Below are 23,742 nucleotides of genomic sequence, written 5' to 3' on the forward strand. Positions count from 1 at the left end.
TGCCTGAAGCGCCCTAACACTGCTATTCAGCACCAGAAATTTGAGAAGACGACGACCTTTCAAACTTATCAGCACAATCAAAACCTACTGGCAATAGAAGATTAAGAACTAACTGCATTTGGCCTTAACAAGATCTGTTGTCATGCTCAGAAATCAGTCATTTGGCTTGCAGACATTTCAGATCCTGTTCCCCATCAGAAGGAAGAATAGAATAAGGCCTGAAGTCATAGGTCTAGAAACTAATTAAATACAATTCTGAACAGAAATTCTGGCACAAGTTTGCTCCCCTCACTATAAAAAAAACCTAGCACAAGAGTTTAAGGTAGCAAAACAAGTGAGCAAGTACATTTTAGATTGTGTTACTGATTCAGGGCCTTTTCCTGAGGGATGCTGACCATTTCCTGCACAATGCCAACCATCCTCAGCTTCCCACTGACTTCTAAGTGAGCTGAGGTTGCTCAGCCCCTCATATGATCAAACTGAATGTTTAAAAAATAATTATTTTTCTGCCTTATCTACTAAGGTCAGGATATTTATTTTCTTTCAGTTTTCTACCAAGGCAAAATATAACTCCAGACCCGCAAAATGGAAAACCTTCACAATGAGAAACAGCTAATAATTTGATAATTGGTGACAAACTATTTAGTTCAATAATTAAAATGTACAAATATGCCTAATAATACTATTATTCCAGAAGATTCTGGGAACCAGAAATAAAAAAGACTTATTTAAACTTGTATTCAAACAGTCATGCATTTACTAAGGTGCTTTTCAACAAGGTAGTTGGCCATCAAATTAATCTAAAGCAAAGGGCTGACCATGCAGCCACGCATTCACATTATTTTGCATTAGATGAAGTACATAGCACAGTAATAATCAAATGAAGTATATTTGACTAAATTAAAAGGCAGAAAAGGATTTTTTTGTTCCATCTCTTAGCTCACTGACTTGCTCTACAATTTAAATTTCATTTTATGTCAGTATCTTAATAGAAAGGAAACAAAGAAGAACAACTGAATATAGATTACATTGTCCTAAAATATGTGCTCATACATTTAATTTTACATCTTTAGAGTTTTGAGGACACAAATACTTGAACTCAAAAATCACAGTTCTTCAGCTCTTCTAACTTTTCTATGATAAAAACAGGAAAAGATATACCCAGCAAGGAAAATCAAAATTAGATACTAATCTTATCTTTATTTGGTTTGCAATCAAAAAGTCAGAAAAAAGTCTAATGGAAAAGAAAGCTATGTAATACAATCCATTCACAAACATTTCTAAAGTAGTTTCAAATCTGAAAAGAAATAAATAGCATGTTCTACAGACTTGCACATATTTGCTGGGCTTAAGTAGTGGTGTTGTATTGTTACTCCTCATCTAATGTCACTCCATATCTCATTTTTCTCAGTATTCCCAGGACTCACATTATCCTCTCCTAAAACATCAATCGACTTAGCTATTATAATCCTTCCCTCCTGACTGCCCCATATTTCACCTCTTCCCATTCCAGTCTATACAAAACAGCTGCTACTAAAATCATCCTCTCCACACCCACTCCAACCACATCACTTACACACCCTCTTTGAGCCCCTCCGTTGGCTTCCTGTCTTTTACCACAGTGAATTTAACTTACACATCCTCACTTAGAAGGGTCTTCATAATCTTGCTCTCCCTGCCTACAATTCATTTTCCAAGGCAAGGAACAGATCATGATATTTACTTTTAAACTCACTTTATTGTGCTATGTAAATGATTATCCAAAATAATGTATTAACTGGGAGCCAGTATAAATAACATCAGCAGTAGGGTTTAGTTAGGGGCATTCACACATTAGGGATGGAAGGTTGTGAGTTCAAGATCAAACCCAGCACCTAGAATTGACTCTTGCTAGGGATACCTACCATCTTTTGGCAACCCTTCCCCCAAGCCAACACACACATCCAAACAAACACAAAGGCAAAAAGCACCTTGGCTCCACCATCTGCACATAGCAGTTAAAAACCATGGACTGGGGGGGGGGGGAGGCACAAACAAACCAAATTAACTTAAAATTCAAAAGGTTTTATTTACTAGTCCTGGACTGACAGCCACCTATGTTCCATTGTATATCAGAGACAGAGTAGGAGAGAGAGAGAGAAATGAAATGCCCATGAAGGTAGAGAATATACTTAAACTAAACAAATAATGTCACTAAGTTATTTATTTATTTTTTATCGGCACTGAATCTGAATATGGATTTCTATATTTAAAACACTGTATTTCAAAATTAAATATGTACTATATGCTGCTTGTCACAAAATAACCTTTGATATTGTTCAATGTTATGGAAAATATAGTGAGAAGAATCAACTGATATAGCTGTTAACCAAGCACAATACTAATTGGGTCATATAAAAAAAAATCTCTTCATCTAGCTTCACTATCATCTTACCAGAAGATAGAAATGTATGCAGACCACTCTTTTTATATCAGCTCAAATTTACTATGGGAAGCTTTGGTATGTCTGGCAGCCATCGCACAGGTTTTGTGCAAATGCTTTTATAGAATTACAAAAATGACTACGGTAGTAACTCCAAAGTCTACCATTCAGAAATGTTCTTTACAGATCTAACGTAGCATGAATAAGCAAATTTGCCTGGTTCCAAGAATGGGCAGTTGAACAACATTGAGCTGAAACATTTTAATTCCAAAGTAAGGTCTGGGATCTAGTAAGCCATAAATGTTTGCATAGTATAATTTGCATTCAGAGAATATATTAAATGTAAATCACATACATTTGTGCAGCACCACATGCAAAAATATCCCACATTGCTGCTTCCTACAGAATGTATTCACATTTTGGTACAGATACCAAGGAGGCTGGGAGGGGTTGAACAGGGAAGGCAGGCAACTGCCTATGAGAGTAGAAAAAATAAACAATTGATGTGATCAAACCTCCTCAAAAAGAATTCAAAATGTTGGTTGCAAAATACTAAGACATAAAATAAACTTGAAGGCGCTAAAAATGTTTCAGAACAATTTCTCCAAGTTATTAAAAAGAAAAGTAGGCCAAATTATTAGAAGACAACAGAAACATCAGAGCTTTCCTGTTAGGTATGGACCACACTGCACTTTGCAAAATAAGCTACAAAAGCAGGGGGAATGAGCTTAACTAAAACCTTACCTTTATTATTTGTTTTCCCAGGTGATGCTGTTTAAAGTGGGCTATAGGGGGATATTACAAGGATTTCACTTAGCCTAAGATTGGTGTTATGGGAAAGAGGCAGAGGAGTAAGATGTGTTAAAGGAATGATTCTGTATTAACTCTGCATTAAGATTTAGTATTACAAATTTAGTAGAGTCATAAATTCATAGCATCCCCTGGTCTGACAGAGGCTGTCACAGGTGCGCCATGGTTCTGACTGGTTCTGAGCTGTATAGCCAGAAACCTCTGACAAATGACACCCATCAGAGGTTTGTAGTTGAGCTATATTGTTATATTATATTGTTAAGTACAAGTTTGAAATACAGAGGAAAATAATATTTTGCATTCTGTAAAGGTATTGGCCAGGGAAAATCCTAATGAGTTAGGTATCCAAACAAACATTTATACTAAAGGCAAATCTTTTGACTAAATATAAACTGTGCAGACTGAACTTTCATAATATGCTTGCTTTTAGTACCTTTAAAATAACTGAAATAAACCCAAAAATGTAATAAAGACAAGCTCTTACATAAAACTGGGCTTTGCCCAGAAGTTCAGTAGTTAGTTAAAGCATTCAGTCATAAATTCCAACATGAGTAGCATGACATGACGCCAATCGACTGGAAAATAATCATAAAGTTGACCTTAATACATTATAAAGTAAGTTGTAGACAAAGGTTACTCCCAGAGCAAGAACTACAGATGTGTCTGGATTTAAGAGGAAACAGATGTTTTAATGATGTTGAAGTGATTTTAGTTCAGTGGGACTGTTTCCCAAACAGTCAGATTTAAAATGTTATCACACAAACATATATATTTTTAAAAAAATACTGAATTAATGTAGGGGAATCATTTATCCTTGTTTTTCGGTCAATTGAACTCTAAAAGGAAAAAAATTAGAGGCCAGACAAGTCCATATTATATGGGGAAAACAAGTTTGTAGTGTTTCTTTGAAATAATCTTATGAATCACATGGCAGAGTCTTTCATTGATCCCATAGATAGAAATATTTCTATTTCTCAAAAGGTTCTTATTGATTGTATTTTTACAGCTATATTATCATCTCCATTCTGCAGCTTGACTCTTCTGTTTTGTGATGGCACAGGGGTGCTAAACTTGTATTACATCACCACTATCATCTCTGTAAGATTTTCATTTTACAACAGGTCAATCCTCACTTGCCATTAACAATGGAAAAGTCAGCATCTGGCACTTGCCACAGTATTTTGCAAACAAGCATTCTGAGTTTAACAATCTGTAGTGTGTATCGATTACTCACCATATCCATGAATGCCTCCTAAAGGGGAAATTATTCACATGCATCATGTTCACAGATCTTCCAGCATTAGTATTTTCCTTGTCAGATAGCTTTTTCTGTGATGGTATTCATAGATGCATTCCAAAACAACTGCATGAGTAGTTAACACCAAGGGTTATTGCAAAAATTATTGTATTCCACAAAAATAAAAATATCCAAGATCCGAGGAAAGACTTTTCATAGGGTTTTCTATGTACATTTCCATCCATTTATGTCAGTTAGTTAAAAAAAAGAAAGTATATGGTATATGGTAACTGCGTATCCTAAGTGAAGGCAAAGGTTCCCTTTGATACAATCCAAGTGGTTTTGGTGTAAATTAAAGCATCTTCATATGGAAAAAGAAAAGGTTAGTCAAACGACAGTTTCTTGTCATCCATGCTAAATCAGTGTTTAGGGGAAAATGAATAATTTCAGATTCCTTTGCCATAGTGTCCTTTAGAAATGAATATTGCTTTTTCTTCTTTCTTAGACACATATTCATCAGTGATCACTTTAATGGAGTTTTCCTTTCTTGCAAGCCCTGTACAAAGACTGGTGGTTAAAAAACCATGTACATCCAAAGCAAACTTCTCTGAATTTTGATTCTCAGGGTTTATTTCTTCATCTAAGAAAGAAGGAAGGAAGTGTGCTTTTTCTGCTCCATAGGACAGGACTACAATTAGATACTACCATGAGTATAAGGTTTTGTCATGATCAAATTCATTTTGATGTCTAACCTCATAAGGCTGTCTGCTCCTTTTAAGTAAAATGACTAAGCTATTGATTCTTTCACTGCATAACCTAGTTCTAATTTGATGTTATACTTTATATAAAAAATATGTGCATGCATTCAGATTTTGGCACAAAAAAGCAAAGCTTTAAGTCCTACGTTATCTAAGAATTCCTTCTATGCTCTCCTTTTCTCCCAATTCAGCAAACAGTAGTTATTACTCCTGAGGCTCTGACAACATCCTTGGGAAGGTTCTTAAGATCAAGCTATACAGACCGTGTATATATTAAAACAGTGCAGGCAGCAGGCTCTTGATTTCTTTCTCCTGACAAGAATTGCCAACATACCCTCTGAAATCCTTGGATCCTTTCATACTATGTCTTTGCTCTCCTGTTCAGTAGCAGCTCAGGACACTTGCAGACTCTGTGGCACTATTACTCTGCAGCAGAATCCGCTCCGGGCTGCAGTGAATGCTGCCTGACAGAGGATGTGCTAGCGTCAAGGGGGCCCTTTAGGTGGGTTCTCCTGACACAGTATATCCTCCCGTGCTTTTTTCAGCAGACAGACAGAGAGAAAGGAGGAGAGGGGTGTTTGTGGGGGAGAGACAGGGACAAAACAAAAAGAAAAACAAAACCTCTCTCTAAAAGACCCCTATTTCTCTACAATAAAACAAAATTTAAAAATAATTAAACATGTAATGTTAAATAAAGAACACGCACATCTAGGACAAAATATTGCATTGTATTTTTATTTGATGTCTAAAAGACTACAGACTTTTTTTTTCATTTACATTTTCGTGTTCCTAGACCACAGTCCATTTCTTCTTTTTTTTTCTTTTTTAAAAAAAACTTGGTTTATGTTGCCCTATGACTCTTAAACTTCAAATGACCACTTGCCCTTTTGGACAGGAAATCCTATACTATGAAAGACAGCTACACCTTCAAAGGCATCAACACATGCCATAAAACTGCTTGTTTGATTAGGGAGTGGTCTGACTAGGGAGCGCTGTGATAAGACATTGCACTGCACATTTTTATGTCTTTTATTTCCTTAAGATTGTTTCTCCTGCTGTCACAGCTCCATTCAACAATACCCCAAATTAGCCCTAGCTCTGTTGATGCCATTTTGGAACAAGAATAAAATAATAAACTATCTGAGTGTAATAGTGTATTGGCAATGAAGTAGTATTTGTTTAAATTCAGTAATAAGAATCGCCTTACTAGTTGCATGTAGACAGCAAAATATTCATGTACCTGTTTTAATTACTGTATTCCAAAGACTTATGGGACAAGATACAGTACATCTCAGAATTTAAAAGAGCTCTGGCAACCTTCTGTCCTGCTACAGTATGCAGAGTGGAGGGAGGGAGGGAGAGAGAGAGTGTGTTTTCAGTAAAATGCAGCCATCAGAATTTGAATTTTTTTTTTTAAAGATTGAGAACAGTAAATAATTTTATTACTCATCAGTAGCAAGTCAGCATGAGAAATAAAATGAATAAGTACATTTAATGAAGGTAAATAATTCAAATTAACTTTTTAATGGATTGGTAAAACCATACTCTCTTACGTTATGGGACTTTATAACATGTAAAAAGCATGTGCCCTATGCCCCCTGTTGGGACTTATTGCAAAATACATTAAAATATAATATAAACAAATACTGTGAAACTATACAGCAATATTGGCTTTAGGCTCTCCAGTTCCCTACCCCTTTGACTGACATACAAGCAACATATTAAGAGTACAAAATTTGTCAGCTGCTTTCTTTCTCTTTGTTTTTGTTGTTTGTCTGTATGTATGTCTCTTAAAATTTCCCCAAATCATTCCTCCATTCCCCCATCTAAGAGCCCCAGCCACTCTGCTCTGCTATTGCTGCTCATCCCACAATAAGAGTCTCGCTCGCTTTATAAAAGGAGCGGGGACCCCCTGATATCTAAATGTCCAGTTAAAAACAATGCGCTAACCCTTGTAGATGTCAACAAATGCCCTAAAATCTCTAAAGGGATGCTCTCTTTCCCTCCCTTCCTTCCCACCTCCTGCAGCTGCATTTGTGCTGACAGTGGCCAAAGGAAGTCCCTGCCTCCCATCTGTTTTGGCCCTGCCTCCAGCAGGGGTTTTCTCCCATGTAGTGTCAGGCTGTTAGGGGAAAATCAATAACATTATAATAGTAATATATAATAAAAATCATACAAGTAATTGAGAATAAAACTACATCCAACTGATATAGAACTGTCTGGAATATGCAAAAAAAGGATAAAATTCATCCAAAACCTGGGAAATAGAATAATGGAGTCATAAAAATGTAGGCCTGCCAGGGACCTCAATAGGTCACCTACTCCAGTCCCCTGCACAGAGGCAAGACTAAGTATTATCTAGACCATCCCTGGCAGGTGTTTGTCTAACATGTTCCTAAAAACCTCCAGTGATGGAGATTCCACAACCTCCCTAGTTAATTTGTTCTAATGCTTAACTAGCCTCACAGTTAGGAAGTTTTTCCTAATGTCTAACCTAAATGCCTTGCTGCAATCGAAGCCCATTACTTCTTGGCCTGTTCTCTGTGGATAAGAAGAACAATTTCCACCTTCGTCTTTATAACAACCTTTTAGGTACTTGAAGACTCGTATGTCCCCGCTCAGTGTTCTCTTCTCCAGACTAGAAAAATCAATTTTTTTAAATCTTTTCTTGTAGGTTGTGTTTTCTAGAACTTTACTCATCTTTACTCATCGTTACTCTCCTCTGGATTGTCACTACTTTGTTCACATCTTTTCTGAAGTGTGGTTTCCAAAACTGAACACAGTATTCCAGCTGAGGCCTTATCAATGATGAGTAGAGAGGAAGGATTATTTCTTGTGTCTTGCTTACAAGATTTCTGCTAATACATCCCAAAATGATGTTGGGGTTTTTTTTGGCAACTGTTTTTTTTTGGCAACAGTATTACATTGATGACTCATATTTAGTTTGTGATTCACGATAACCCTCAGGTGCTCTTGGAAAAGAGAGAAATCAAATTTTTGAAGGTAAAAACGAATGCAGAAACCCACCTTACCACCTATTTGTCCAATGAAACTAGGAGTATTTTACTTGATTCACAAAGAAAACTGGAATAACTGGACTAATTAGTACAATTTTGCCAGTATGGATACACTGAAAGCACAAACAAAAAATGTACAGTTAACTAAAAGAGTTGTAATCAGATATATATCCTTACTAGAATGCAGTCATCTTCATCTCACGTACATACCCAATTTCTTATGGTCACGGAGCCCTTTCAAACAATGTGGAAAAGGAAACCAATCGCTTAAATATTTGTTTTCATTCATCAACAAGAGTATGAAAACTGCTAACCATGTATTGATGAGAAGCAGGGATATAACAATTCCCTCATTTGGAATGGATCTGAACAAAAATTCACCTAGAATGTAAGTGTTCAGATGCATTCAATTCTCCCTCAAAAATACAAAGATTAAAAAAACCCTGTATAATAAAGTTAGAATTATGTTCCATTATCTACAGCAGAAATACAGTAATTAAAAATATATATTGGCTAAGCCATATAAAAGTAAATACAAGAGCTGGGGAGGAAAAATTCAACAAGTATTCATTCATTTAAAAATGACTTTACTTCAGCCATGCTTAAAACCCTTCCTTGTTCACTCTGTGCAAACATTCAAGTCAGTGAACTTTATTTGTGTGAATTCTTGCAGAAAGCAAATCAGAGGTTTGCATGCTTCAAATGCATAGAAATTACCTTATTTTGTGGCCTAACTAGAAAAAAATACTACTTTTTCTAAAATTCCTTAATACTACTTATCTGCATTATTTCCCTGAGATGCTCAAGTCTCACTGGCTTCACCAAGCCCACCTCCTGATTATAATAGTTATGCTCATTTATCCAAGGTACATAAACAATATCATATAGTTCACATGACCAGTCAAACTAAACTACTACAGTTTGATCCACTAATATTAAGTACTCATAGTGAATTGTTTGAATTCAACCCATGAGAAGAAAAAGCTGGTTGGCTCTTGCACTCTTCCCCACATTGCTGTATCCTCTTGCCTTTTCAAATTGGTTGAGGTCCAGTGGGTTCTTTCAAGTTCCTCACATCATTGTGGAGGCATAGTTGTGGTACAGAAGACTACAATTTAGAAGTCTAATATTAAAAGAAAATATAGGAATGTGTAGTTTGTCACAACTTGAGGCTGGTCCAGAATAGATAACTGCTAAAAGGCCCAGATCCCAGAGGTAAATGTGACCTGGGATTTTAGCTGGTGGACCTGGCGCCTGTAGGAGAAAGGGAGGCCTCCTACAAGTGGGAGAGTTAATGGACTCAAAAGTGAGCTGTGTCCTGGGGGACTATATAGGGGTGGGTCTATCCTAGGTGATTGGTTATATGGTAGGAGCCCTGTAAGCCCTCACTGGAACCGCTTAAGTGCCTGGTATGTGAGATGAATGGGTGTATAGCACCCCTATGCAGTGTTAAGTTATTAAAAGTTGAGGCTTGCTGCACAAAATCTTCCAATATCTGTTTTTCATTCACCAGTATGTCCTGAGAAATCGCAACCATCTTGTGTATATTCCACAAGAAAAAAAGAGCTGAGTTGGTCAGCTGAATTATTTACTCAACATTAAACAAGGTTTGGTCAAAGTACTCTCAACCCAATACAGACATTTTCAAGTATTCCGAAGATCCTTACTGTCAGGAAACTGGAGAAGTTTTGGTCTTTTCAGAGTTGCTGATTTGTGGGTGATCTTACTCTCAGGGGCTGCTCATTTGTGCTGAGGATAAGTATCTGCAGGCACTTGGCTTAGTGACCTGCAGCTTCCTGTACACTCTTGGCGGCAAAGAGTCCTGTGGCACCTTATAGACTAACAGAAGTATTGGAGCATAAGCTTTCGTGGGTCTGACGAAGTGGGTATTCACCCACAATAGCTTATGCTCCAATGCTTCTGTTAGTCTATAAGGTGCCACAGGACTCTTTGCTGCTTTTTACAGATCCAGACTAACATGGCTACCCCTCTGATACTTGTACACTCTTAGTGTACCTTTTACATCCCCATACCATGTATAGCTGAGTCAGAAGGATTGGTGGAAGAAGGTGGGGGGGGAGGAGAATGTTAATGTCTCCCTCAAAAAGAAATCAAATATCCTTCCCTCCTCCCCTTAAAAAAAGTACACTCTGATACTACAAATCTGTGGTGCTACTTGGGAAAAAGTAGCCCTCTTCAACACCCTGGCTCCCTGGTCTGGTCACCACTGATCCAGTCCCAGTCCCATCTCTTCTTCTAATTCCACATAAGATCAGACCTTCTGCACTCTAAGGCCTGGTCTACACTGGGGGCAGGGGGAGGGAATTGATCTAAGTTACGCAACTTCAGCTACGTAAATAACACAGCTGAAGTCGACATGCTTAGATCGACTTACTGCAGTGTCTTCACTACGGTGAGTTAACTGCTGCTGCTCCCCCGTCGACTCTGCCTGCGCCTCTCGCTGAGCTGGAGTACAGGAGTCGACGAGAGAGCGCTCTGGGATCAATTTATCACATCTAGACTAGACGTGATAAATCGAGTCTCGCTGGATCGATCGCTGCCCACCAATCCGGCCGGTAGTGAAGACATACCCTAAAGGATTTAGCTACAGCTCTTCATTTTCTCTTTGAGACCCACCCCTCCCCCAACTCCCACTGCATAGGTGTCTCTTATCCTGCGTGGGGGAAAAAAACAGGAGGAAAAATGCCACTGTGAAGGAAAGCAAGACATTACATTTAGTCTAGTTCAATTGGTTGGTATAGAGACTTAACATTTTCAAATGGAAATTAATTTTTTGGTTCAGTCTAATAAGTCAATTTGCCTTTCATGCCCTAGCTTCCTTATTTGTTATTGAAAGCAGACCTCACGCTGTTTGTAAGGCATCATGTTTTTCAAGCAGTTACCAATTAACACGAGACTGACATTGTACTGGCTGTTTGGATTCATACCTCATACGTCAGAGAGCCACACATTCCAAAATAACGATATTGCCATCATCTTAGCAAAAATAAATATGAATATTATTCATCATCACTGAATCCCCATAAACAGTTTGATAGACTTTATTTTAAGAAACCAAAATGACCCTTCTCACAGATGTAAAGTAGAAGTGAGACTACTTATCCTGTAAACAACTGAAGCCAGGTCAGATACATTTCCAGCAAATAACCATGATCTTTTCTTTTTTACAATTACCTCCTGATAGTTTTGTTGTTGTAGTTTTATTTCAAACCAAAGTAATAGTTCAGACCATTCTATTCTTGAATAATATATTAGTCATTTTTGTACTTACAAAAGATGCATAAAACAATTTACTCCAGTATAATATTGAGACATTAGATAGTTCAGTGTAATATCAAATTATCCTTTTTCTGTTGGAAGAAACTTAAGTAAATGAAACCTTTGCCTAAGATGGTACCGAATGATTTTCACTTGAACACACTGTCTTATTCATAAGGAACACATTGATAAAGGGTCTAAGTTTCAGAAAATCAGGCCCACAGTGACTAAGATAGTTTCAATATAATCATATAAAAGACCAGTGTTCCATTTCCAGTCCATTCTTGTTTCTGGACCGGAAGGTACTGGGAATGTTGTAACAACAGCACACTCAGCCTATATGGATGGGTTAATTGTAATATTTATTAGGATCACTTACAGAAGACTGACAGCTGTGGGACAAGATTTCAAAGGTGGTAGTGGGGTGTTAAAGAACCCTGTTAATTATTCTTGTATCCTGAATAGAATACAGAACTACTCGTGGGGGAATTCTGCGCCAAAAATGAAAAATTCTGTGCACAATATTTTCAAATTCTGCAAAATTCTACATATTTTATTTGTCAAAATAATACAATATAATCACATCGGTTTCAGTTATTTTTGTTCATTTATTTCAAAATGTCTGTCATCGAGTATGTCTGTAACAACACAGACAACAAAAAATATTCAGGAAATGTTTTTTGACAAATAGATTCCTTACTAGGCAGAACTCTGAGTAATAATTCATTTAAACTACAATACAGAACCATATTTCCTGCACCCCTCAGAAGCAGTGCAAAGGCTTGGGGAAGTCAAGGGTAACGGAGGAGCTGAGGGAGAGGGAAGTAATTGCTGGGAAGAAGCCTGGGTGTAAACTTGGAGAGTTGTTGAGTATGGGTGGGGAAAGTATGGAACAGGGTTTTTTTTTTGTTTTGTTTTGTTTGGGGGGGGGGAACCTGTTAGGGAGCTTCCCACATGCAGACTCTGGCTGACCCCTAGCCTCTTCCATTCAATCAGGCACACCTGATTGTCCCAATGTATCCCTGCACCTTGATCTTAGATTATGTATTTATTATATTGATTACTTAAGAATCCCCAGTTATCACTTTGGGGGTTGCCACGTTCTTGCCCCAAGATCAGGCCCAGTATTAACTAAATTATTAAATAGTTGGGAACCCTGATGTGCACAGTTGCAACACACACAATATAGGAACTCTTTTATATTTACAAATATAGATTATTAATACATTTAGCACAGTCACAAACAACCCGACTTAGTAAGATAGATAGAAATACTACAGAATGTACATCTACACACCCATATACTCACACCATCCCTTGTAGAACAACCTGAAATGTTAGTCATCATCTTCCTCATCAGCATCACCTTCCCTATCATTCTGCCACCTCCCAACGACTACATCTCTCTCTGCTACTGCCCCGAAGGTGGGGTTCCACTTTTATAATTTGTTACGCTGACACTTTTATGTTTGATGCATATTCAGTAGGGGATTTTTCCTTTTTTTGGTATCTCCTCACCTTACTAATGTTGGAGTGTCTTTTTCCTATAGGTTAGTATATCAATGATCTCAACTTATTATATACATCAATTTGTTACCATGGCCCTTTTGTGGTTAGATATCACATTTGTTATTTCTGTCCTAACTTGTTATTTTGGTTTTTTCCAAGTTCTAAGTTGTGGTGTACCTGTTAAGTTAAAAAGGGTATGAACTTAGGAAATCCCCTATGCCAACCCTCTTTAACACATCCTCTATGTTAAAGGTTGCAGTCATACATGACCTTATGCTTTAGCTCCATTTATCTAGGTGAAAGGTCCCAGACATATGTATGCTAACTTTGCCTTAGCTCACTACACAGGATGCGGCCTGCAGATCCCTTATGTTACAGCCAAAATATACCCTAATATAAACCTATTATAATAAAACAATCACACCTATAAGAAAATAAGAAAAAAAAAATTTATGTATATATATATATACACATTTAAGGCTAGCCTGCTTGCTTGCTTTTATATATATATATATAAGCAAGCAAGCAGGCTAGCCTTAAATGTATCTCATATCTCACGTACCGGTTATGTACATCAGTTCATTATGTGGCTGAACTTTTTACCTGTGATCAGAACTTGCCCTAAAACTCTATTTTCAGTTCCTCAAATACTTAGGTTTTCCATTGGGCCATTTATCTGTTCAAAGTTCATAGGTCTGTAGGTTTATTGCATTACTGCTGAATATAATGCAAAGCAGAAAATATAATGAAGACAAGCTAGCCCACTGGGCTACAGTAGCAGTGAATATAATAAAGGCATACTACGCCACTGGACTACAATCCCCGTTGTAGTCCTCCCCCACTAGCCCTTATGACTCAGGCTGTGAGTCTTTCACACAGGTCATGGAAGTCATGGATTCTGACCCCAGGGCTGCCCAAGCAGCTAGCCACACTGGCTGCTGCTTGGACGGCCCCAGGCTGCCCCAGAGCAGTGATCAGGGAGCAGCAGCGGTGCCCTGAGCCACCCCTGCCAGGAAGAGCAACAGTGGTGGGGCCCCAGAGTGCTGCCCCCCTGCCTGGAGCAAGCAGTGGTGGGGATCCTAGGCTGCACCCCCACCCAGGTCAGCAGCAACAGTGGGGCCCTGGGGAACCACCCCCCAGGAAGTGTCCCCCCCAGCATCTAAGATTTAGTTAGGGGTATTTTTAATAAAAGTCATGGAGAGGTCCTGGGCTGTGACATTTTGTTTATTGCCCATGACCTCTCCATGACTTTTACTAAAAGTACCAGTGACTAAATTGTAGCCTTACCTATGAGTCCCTGTCTGACCTTCACAGCAGCCCCACGCTGTCTGTCCTCCCATAGTCCCTGTTTCCTGACCTGGCCCAACAGGTGCTGTGAAAAAGGCAGGCTCTTTCTCTTCCCTAGCTGGCCAGGAGCAGCTGCTCTGTTTTATCATCACAGTGCCCTCTGGTGGGCAAAAGGCAGAACTGCAGCAACTTTCCAGCCAAAGTTATTTTCTGTTGGGGCTAGTGGGGTAGGGCTGCTCTGTTCTAGTGCCACAATGCTCTCTGGTGGGAAAAAGATGGAACTGCAGCAACTTTCCAGCAGAAGCTTTTTTCCGCACAGAAAAATAAAAATATACACAGCTCATTAATTATTTGCACGTTCAGTGGTGCAAATTTTCCCCAGTCTAAATAACTGATGTTTATGTTACTTTGTGTTACTGTGTACACTCTATGTTACTGTGAAATGACATAGAACAGCGATATGAATATTGACTACTATGAAAGTGGGAGACCAAGGTAGACTACATTTAGGTATGGGCCAAGTGTGAAGTCCAGCAGGAATCAGTTTGACAGTATGGATGAAAGTCACCTTCTGTTATGATGGGGCTTCTCAGTATGCATGCAGGCCCTTTCCCACTAGCCAGCCATTTTCTTCACAAACTCAAAAAATCAAGCCACTCATCTCAGTTACCAAAATCACCTGAAAAATCCCATAGTACTAAGTGTCCTAACCTACCCAGATGCCAAATCTTCCCACTCAAAGATGTGCTATAAATAGAAAATTCTGCTGAATTCCAAAAACAGTTCCCATCCTCCCCCTGAGAAAATCAAATGCCCAATGACTTGATTCTCCCTTTCTTCATTACATATATACTCTGATGATTTGGGGGTTCTGTCTGTACCACTTCTGAATTATGGATGATTTTAAGAAATTGTATCATGGAAAGCCTATAAGTACACCTCTACCCTGATATAACGCGACCCAATAGAACATGGGTTCACATACAACACGGTAAAGCTCTGACGAGCAGCGTGTTAAGGGTGTTGGGCCAGGCCGTGGCTGAGGGGTTTGATAAGGGGCAGGGGGTCTTGGAGGTGGTCAGGGGCTCCCCCCCCCCCCGGGTCTGAGAGGCAGGAGCTGTGGGAGGGCACTTTTGAGGGCCCTGCAGTCCCAGAGTGGCCCGGGGGATTAGCGGGGGGCCGGGAGCCGCCCACTCTGCTTTCCTTGCCCCGGCCCCAGCCGTGTCACTCGGGGGAGGGGGCTTGGGGGAAGGCACCCCCCCCACACACACTCACCAGCAGCGGAAGTGGAGCAGCCCGGCCCCAGCCCGCTCCACTCCGCCAGCTCCCAGCCGTGGCGCACCGCTTCCCACCACAGGTGACCTTTCCCTAGCCACCCCCAAGTGACATGGCTGGGGCCGGGGCAAGGAAATCCGAGCAGGCTGGGGCTGCATCGCTCCGCTTCCTGCTGCAGGTGAGTGCGGGTGGCGTCCTTTCCCCAACCTCTCCGCACTCACTGACGATGGGAAGCGGAGCACCGTGGCTGGGAGTTGGCAGGGTGGAGTGGACTGGGGCCATGCTGCTCCGCTTCCCACCGCTGCCTGTGAGTCCCTGTCAGGGAGGGTGGGAGGTGGATAGGGGTCGGAGCAGTCAGGGGACAGGGGGGTTGGGTAGGGGGTGGGATCCTGGGGGTGATGAGAGATGGCGGTCTCTGGAGTGAGCAGTCAAGGAAGAAGGAACAGAGTGGGGGAGCAAAGCAAGTTTGATATAACTTCGGTCTCACCTATAACGCGGTGAGATTTTTTTGTCTCCTGAGGACTGTGTTATATCGGGGTAGAGGTGTATGTGAGTAGACCAGAAGTCAACAGGATTCTGTCAAGTCACTCCCAGGCCAGAGAAAAAGGTGAGTGATGGTCTATTCCACAAGTAGGCAACCTATGGCACGCATGCCAAAGGCGGCACGTGAGCTGATTCACACTGCCCACGTCCTGGCCACCAGTCTGGAGGGCTCTGCATTTTAATTTAATTTTAAATGAAGCGTCTTAAACATTTTAAAAACCTTATTTACTTTACATACAACAGCAGTTTAGTTATATATTATAGACTTTTAGAAAAAGAGACCTAAAAATGTTAAAATATATTACTGGCATGCGAAACCTTAAATTAGAGTGAATAAATGAAGACTTGGCACACCACTGCTGAAAGGTTGCCGACCCCTGGTCTACTCAAAGTAAAAATACCTTGGGACAATGGGTTTGCTCTAGTGGAGAAAAGACACTTCTTCTTGTCTGAAGGGAGGGAGGTTTGGGAGTAATGGAAAGTTACCAGGAGCAGAACTAAAGCAGCTAGTGAGCCCTGCTGGAGTCTATAAATGCATGGGGGGGATGGGGTGTGGGTATCTGGGCAAGGGCGGGGCCTGCAGCTGGGCTCAAAGGGTTCGGATATGCGGGCCAGAAGCCCCCCGCAGCAGCGCTCTGAGGGGTGTGTGTGTGTATTTGGGCAAGGGAGGGCCCTGCAGCTGGGCTCTGGGGGAGAGAGGAGTATCTGGGCTGGGGGATAGGGGGCATGGCTGGGTTCTGGAGACAATGGGAGGTGGGTATCTGGCCTGGAGGGAGGGGAGTGTGGTATATGAGATAGGGGAGCCCTATAGCTGGACTCTGGGGGGAAGGGTTGTGGGTGTTTGTCCCCCTGGCCGGGCTCAGGGAGAGAAGGGGGCAGAGAAATAGGAACTGGGTTTTCATAGGAGTTTCTTTAACTCTCTACTCCTGGGGGAATTTTTGTGTGTCTATATTGTTATAGACATATGTGCTGACAGGTATTTTGAAATAAATTACGAAAATAATTGAAACTGGCATGATTATGTAGTGTTATTTTGACAAATAAAATTTGCAGAATTTTACAGAAATTTAAAATATTGTTTGCAGAAGTTTTAATTTTTTGGTGCAGAATGCCCCCGGGAGTAAGGCATTGAGGAGTGCAGGATATCTAACAGCTTCTGGGATTTTTCCTGCATCATCTCAACCAGTGTCTCTAGCATGTCCCTCCCTCCAGTAGAGATGATCCTGGAATACTATGTAGTCACCAAGGTGGAATGGTGCAACAAGGACTATAGTGTCATCCAGTGAAAATGAGGAGATTGCTGTTAGGATAAGCGCCATAGTCCTTTGGTGTACTTCATCAGATGCCTGCTCCTGATGAACTCAGCATGTGTCACTTGAGGCTGTACACTCTACAGTGGAATGAGACCTAACCCTAGAAGGAGCAGTTGAAGTTGACTTCCTTACAAGCTATAAGGCCCTTGGGGATCCTGCAGGGCCAAGTCTGATTGGTATAAAGAAAGGCAGCATGGATTTACCATGGGGATTACCAAGGATAGTGCCCATCTCTAGGTCACTTACATCTCTGTGAGAGTAGTAATGGGACCTAGAATCCCTATGAGAACCAATGGGATCCTATCCTGAGCAGAATCTTGAAGAACAGGGAGGTGGAGCCCTGCTAGCCAGACAAGAAAGGGCAATATTCTTCCTCAGGGGACAGCGCAGATTTAACAGGAGTCCAGGGATGTGCCATAGGAAGCTCTCTATTTGGTGCCACTGAAGTGCTCAGTACAGAGGATGAGGTAGTGGCGGATATCAAAGAGAGAGAGAGAGAGAGTACATTCATCATAGATGCCAATAGTGGTGACTCAGGCAGAGAGGATACTGGGATACTACTTGGTACCATAAAGGACCTCAGTGCTAAGAAGTTCTGTAGGTAGCACATTGGGGACCACTGACAATGACGTCGACGATGTCAGTCCTGAGAGCCATAATGTTGGTACCACAGAGGCAGCACCTAAGGTAGCATGAAACTGCTCTTTAGATAGTACCATAACTAGGAGACCAGACTCCTCCTCCTCATTCCAGGCCTGGATATACCCTTTAAGGAGGCAGAGTCAGGCATTCTCCATCTTCTTATTAGCTCCCTGAGAAGGTTACCTATGTCTACGCTTTTTAGAAGAACAGTGCTGTCTCCTGTCTCATAGAATCATAGGGTTAGAAGGGACCACAAGTCTAGTCTAACCCCCAGCCAAGAAGAAGGATTTGTTTTGTTTAAACCATCCAAGACAGCTGGCTATCCAGACTCCTTTTGAAAACCTCCAGTGAAGGAGCTGCCACAACCTTCTTAGGCAGTCTGTTCTATCGTCCTACTGTTCTTAGGGTTAGGAAGTCTTTCTTGAGGTTTAATCAAAATCTGCTATGCTTCCTAACCCCTTTCAGCAGACATTCAACAGGACATGACTACAGTCATTGTCAAGGAGGACTTCTTAGTGGTAGGGGCTCAGGAGCGGGCAGTCAAACCAGTGCTCACAGATCTCTCAAACATAGACTTCTCAGATCCAGGAGGATCTTGTTTACTCATATCAGAAGCGAGATTCCATTGATCTGTCTAGCAGAACAAGCTTCAGGAAAGCCTCCCTCATCTTGTATGTTTGTCTGGAAAACAGATGGACATTTTAAACTGCAATATCCCCTGCCCTGATGCAAAACACCTTGAATAGCCATCATTAAAAGGAAAAGCTGACTCAGAAAAGGGACAAAATTTAAAACCTGGAGGACTTGGGTTCAGCCATATGGGCTAAATGCCAATACCAGGTAAAACTAACAAAAACTAATCCTAACACTACATTTATGCTATGTAGACTAAATACTTGTTTGCAGCCACAGGAGCTAAGAAGGGACCTGCTCTGCTCATTATGTTTTTAGGTATAAGCATGCAGGAAACAGGCACAGACCTAATGGACGTTGCTAGGCAAATGAATCTGATCTCATTGCAGGGGGACAAGCGGAACAAATGCACAAGCACTCGAAGAAAAAAAACACACCTTGCTAGTAGCATCATACATGTAAAAAGACGTGGTCTTTGTTCCACAGGGCTTACAGTCTAAATTGGACAGAAAATACAAGAAAAAATTGCTATTCATTACATGGGGAAGGGGACTAACAGGCTCTTATCAGAAGCAAAATAATAAGCCGACTGTAAAATACCTAATAAGATTAAATTGATGTGAGCCAAATATTCCCTGTATACAATGCCTTTCTTGATTTTTTTAAAATTTAAAAGCAGTAAAAAAAGTAAATATGTGACAATCTAAGAAGTTAACTCTGGTTTTTGAGATTAAAGAACAAGTTTGTATGAGTTTATAATAGATTTTATGAAGACTGGAGGAAAAATTCTGCTCTCAGTTACATCACTGAAAATGCCAAGTAATCTCACTGATGTCAATAGAGTTACCTTCTGCCAGTGTAACGGAGCAAATTTTGGCCCTAACATTTGTTGTTTTGCTTCTTTGGCTGATGTACTTGGGATGATTTACAGTAAAGGCTGGTTAACATGTGAAAGTAGTTAGATCCTACAGGTGCTCAAACCCAGTTTACAGACATTGGTATAGAGCTTGAAGTATCTGATTCCCTTTGTTTTAAGTATGCCTTAAGAAGCTTCAATTGATCATTTATTCAGCTCTACCTCACACGTGAATTTGAAAACATCCTAAGTGTGGCTCTTAGATTGTTAAAAAAATTGTAAAAGTTTTTTAAAAGTAGGAAAAATCAGCTTTTGTATTTTTTATGTGTAAGCCACAAAACACAAAGTACTGGCTTTCCAATTCCTTGTTACACTTTTGAAAATAAGGTTCCTAAAAGAGGGACCTCCAGGATGGGCATCAATTTTAATTTAGCTGTCTTGTACAGTTCTACTAACACTGGGAAAAATTAAGATCCTCCCCTGCAGCATCACTGTCTTGATGTTCCCCTGCAAGCACAGGTGTATTTGGCATTAGAGGAACCCTTCATCTCATGAGAGCCCAAATAGCAGCCTGAATCTTAGCCACACAAATTTCTGGAATTGGATAGGCAATAGAGGGTCATAATGTGTTATAGATGCACCAGTGTTGAGGCCAGAGCTCCCTATATGAAAACTTCTATTACAAAACAAAATGCTTTCCTCAATCTGTGCCAAGAGGTCCTGTGCCTGCTGCCGTAGAACAAGATGAATAACTCTAAGCTTCTGAGGTTTCAAACATACTTCATAAAAGACCCAAGTGAGTAATCAAGATAGACTGTCAAGCACCTCAACAGCAGGATGGTCTGGCTATGTGGACTCTCTTCTCAGGCCCTATGCTACCAGCACTCCCAGATATCTTTGAGACACCACTGACTTCCTGAGGAAACTACAATCCATCAGTGATCTCCTAGAAAATACCATTCTGGCCACTATGGATGTGGAAGCCCTCTACACTAACATTCCACACAAAGATGGACTACAAGCCGTCAGGAACAGTATCCCCAGTAATGTCACGGCTAACCTGGTGGCTGAACTTTGTGACTTGGTCCTCACCCACAACTATTTCACATTTGGAGACAATATATACCTTCAAGTCAGCGGCACTGCTTTGGGCACCCGCATGGCCCCATAGTATGCCAACATTTTCATGGCTGACTTAGAACAACGCTTCCTTAGCTCTCGTCCCCTTACGCCCCTACTCTACTTACGCTACATTGATGACATCTTCATCAACTGGACCCATGGAAAAGAAGCCCTTGAGGAATTCCACCATGATTTCAACAATTTCCATCCCACCATCAAACTCAGAGTGGACCAATCCACACAAGCGGTAAACTTCCTGGACACTACTGTGCTCATAAACAATGGTCACATAAACACCACCCTATACTGAAAACTTACTGACTGCTATACTTATCTACATGCCTCCAGCTTCCATCCAGGACACACCACTCGATCCATGGTCTACAGTCAAGCTCTAAGATACAACCACATTTGCTCCAATCCCTCAGACAGAGACAAACACCTACAAGATTTCTATCAAGCATTCTTAAAACTACAATGTACCCACCTGCTGAAGTGAAAAAACAGACTGACAGAGCCAGAAGTGTACCCAGAAGTCACCTACTACAGGACAGGCCCAACAAAAAATAACAGGACGCACTAGCCGTCACCGTCAGCCCCCAACTAAAACCTCTCCAGCACATCATCAAAGATTTACAACCTATCCTGAAAGACAATCCCTCACTCTCACAGATCTTGGGAGACAGACCAGTCCTCACTTACAGACAGCCCCCTAACCTGAAGCAAATACTCACCAGCAACCACACACCACACAACAAAAACACTAACCCAGGAACCTGTATTTGCAACAAATGCCAAATCCGTCCACATAGCTATTCAAGTGACACCATCACTGGATCTGATCACATCAGCCTTGCCATCAGTGGCTCGTTCACCTGCACATCTACTAATGTGATCTAGGCCATCATGTGCCAGCAATGCCCCTCTGCCATGTACATTGGCCAAACTTGACAGTCTCTATGCAAAAGAATAAATGGACACAAGTCTGAAATCAGGAATCATAACACTCAAAAACCCATAGGAGAACACTTCAACCTCTCTGGCCACTCAGTAACAGACCTGAAGGTGGCAATTTTGCAACAGAAAGTCTTCAGAAACAGACTCCAAGGAGAAACCGCTGAGCTTGAATTGATTTGCAAATTATCTACCATTAACTCTGGCTTGAAGAGAGACTGGGAATGGCTGAGTCATTACACTACTTGAATCTATTTCCTTATGATAACTATTCTTACACCTCTTGTCAACTGTCTGTAATTGACCATCTTGATTATCACTACAAAAGTTTTTTTCCTGCTGATAACAGGTCATCTTAATTAATTAGCCTCTTAGAGCTGGCATGGCATCTTCTCTGTATGTATGGATGAGGAACACATAAGAGAGGGCCAGCAGTTTTGCAGCACACTCTTGTTGACGCTCCCAATTCCAGACAGCTCAATGTTGCAGTATTTGGATTTTCCCTTATTCTCCTATGGGTTTCCCATGTTCTCCTATGGGTTTTTGAGTGTTATGATTCCTGATTTCAGACTTGTGTCCATTTATTCTTTTGCACAGAGACTGTCCAGTTTGGCCAATGTACATGGCAGAGGGGCATTGCTGGCACATGATGGCCTAGATCACATTAGTAGATGTGCAGGTGAACGAGCCACTGATGGCAAGGCTGATGTGATCAGATCCAGTGATGGTGTCACTTGAATAGCTATGTGGAAAATATATATATAGGGAGAGGGAGATGCACACATACAGAGAAGATGCCATGCATCCGATGAAGTGGGCTGTAACCCACGAAAGCTTATGCTCAAATAAATTTGTTAGTCTCTAAGGTGCCACAAGTACTCCTGTTCTTTTTGTCAAGCCTATTGATATTGGTATCCCCATTCCCCTCTATGCTTCAGCAAATGAACATAGGAAGGGAAAATCCAAAGACTGCAACATTGAGCTGTCTGGAATTGGGAGCGTCAACAAGAGTGTGCTGCAAAACTGCTGGCCCTCTCTTATGTGTACCTCATCCACAAGACAAGACAGTTGATGCAGAAAACAGTGAAGGAGGTGTAATCAACTGATCAGTGTGTGTTATGCATCCTCTTGTGTGCCCAGTCTACACAGCTCAAGCTGTAGAGACTCATGCCTTTAGTTCTGGAACTCCCCAGTTTAATCTCTTATATATGTGTTTATATACAACTGTCAGAAGTCACCATATTAAGAGTGCCTGGCATTAAATGAGAATAGAGATATAATAGGCAACACAGAAAATTGGTGGAATGAGGATAATCAATGGAACTTTTTAGACAGAAATGAAAAGGAACTGTCACAAGGGTTAAATGCCTGAAAGCAGCACTGGGACTTTTTAAAAACTACATAACAGAGACTAAGGGCTACTCTACACTTACCTGCCGGGTCGACGCAGTGAGTTCGACTTCTCGGAGTTCGAACTATCGCGTCTAATCTGGACGCGATAGTTCCAACTCCCCGCGCGCTCCGGTCGACTCCGGTACTCCACCACTGCAAACGGCGGTGGCGGAGTCGACCTTGGAGCCGCGGACTTCGATTCCGCGGCGTCTGGACGGGTAAGTAGTTCGAACTAGGGTACTTCGAGTTCAGCTACGCTATTCATGTAGCTGAACTTGCGTACCCTAGTTCGACCCCCGCCCTTAGTGTAGACCTGCCCTCAGACTACATGTATACCCCATATCAGAAAAGACAATAAGAGGATCAAAAGAATGTCATTGTGTCTAAACAGCAGAGTAATGGAGGCTGTTAGAGACAAAAAGGCAGCTTTTAAAAATTGGAAGTCAAAACTTTAGTGAGGATAATATGATGGAGTATAAACTCTGGCAGGTTAAGTGTAAAAAGTGCAATAAGGCCAGCCAGGAAAGAATTTGAGAAGCAATTGCTATAGATGCAAAGCTAACAGTAAGATTTTTTATAGGTACACCAGAAGCAGGAGGCCTTCCAAACAAACAGTGGGGCCACTAGATGACAAAGGTGCTAAAGGAGCACTCAAGGAAGACAAGGCCATTGCAGTTGTCATGGGATAAGAGG

General features: G+C 41.0%; 1 protein-coding gene across 10 annotated transcripts in view; it reads right to left on the reverse strand.

Moving 5' to 3' along the window:
* The window catches only part of PDE4D (phosphodiesterase 4D), a 1,085,833-nt gene that overhangs the window by 477,646 nt on the left and 584,445 nt on the right, over positions 1-23,742 (reverse strand). Inside the window, exon 1 of one of the 10 annotated variants that reach the window (XM_039543153.1) lies at positions 5,491-5,640. The exons of the other annotated variants lie outside the window; for them this stretch is intronic. The gene's annotated coding sequence lies outside the window, so the exon portion shown is untranslated. Of the gene's footprint in view, positions 1-5,490; positions 5,641-23,742 lie in introns of those variants that run through there. 10 annotated transcript variants of the gene reach the window in all.

The sequence above is a fragment of the Mauremys reevesii genome, linkage group 6 (genome assembly GCF_016161935.1).
Source record: "Mauremys reevesii isolate NIE-2019 linkage group 6, ASM1616193v1, whole genome shotgun sequence".
Classification (NCBI taxonomy): domain Eukaryota; kingdom Metazoa; phylum Chordata; order Testudines; family Geoemydidae; genus Mauremys; species Mauremys reevesii.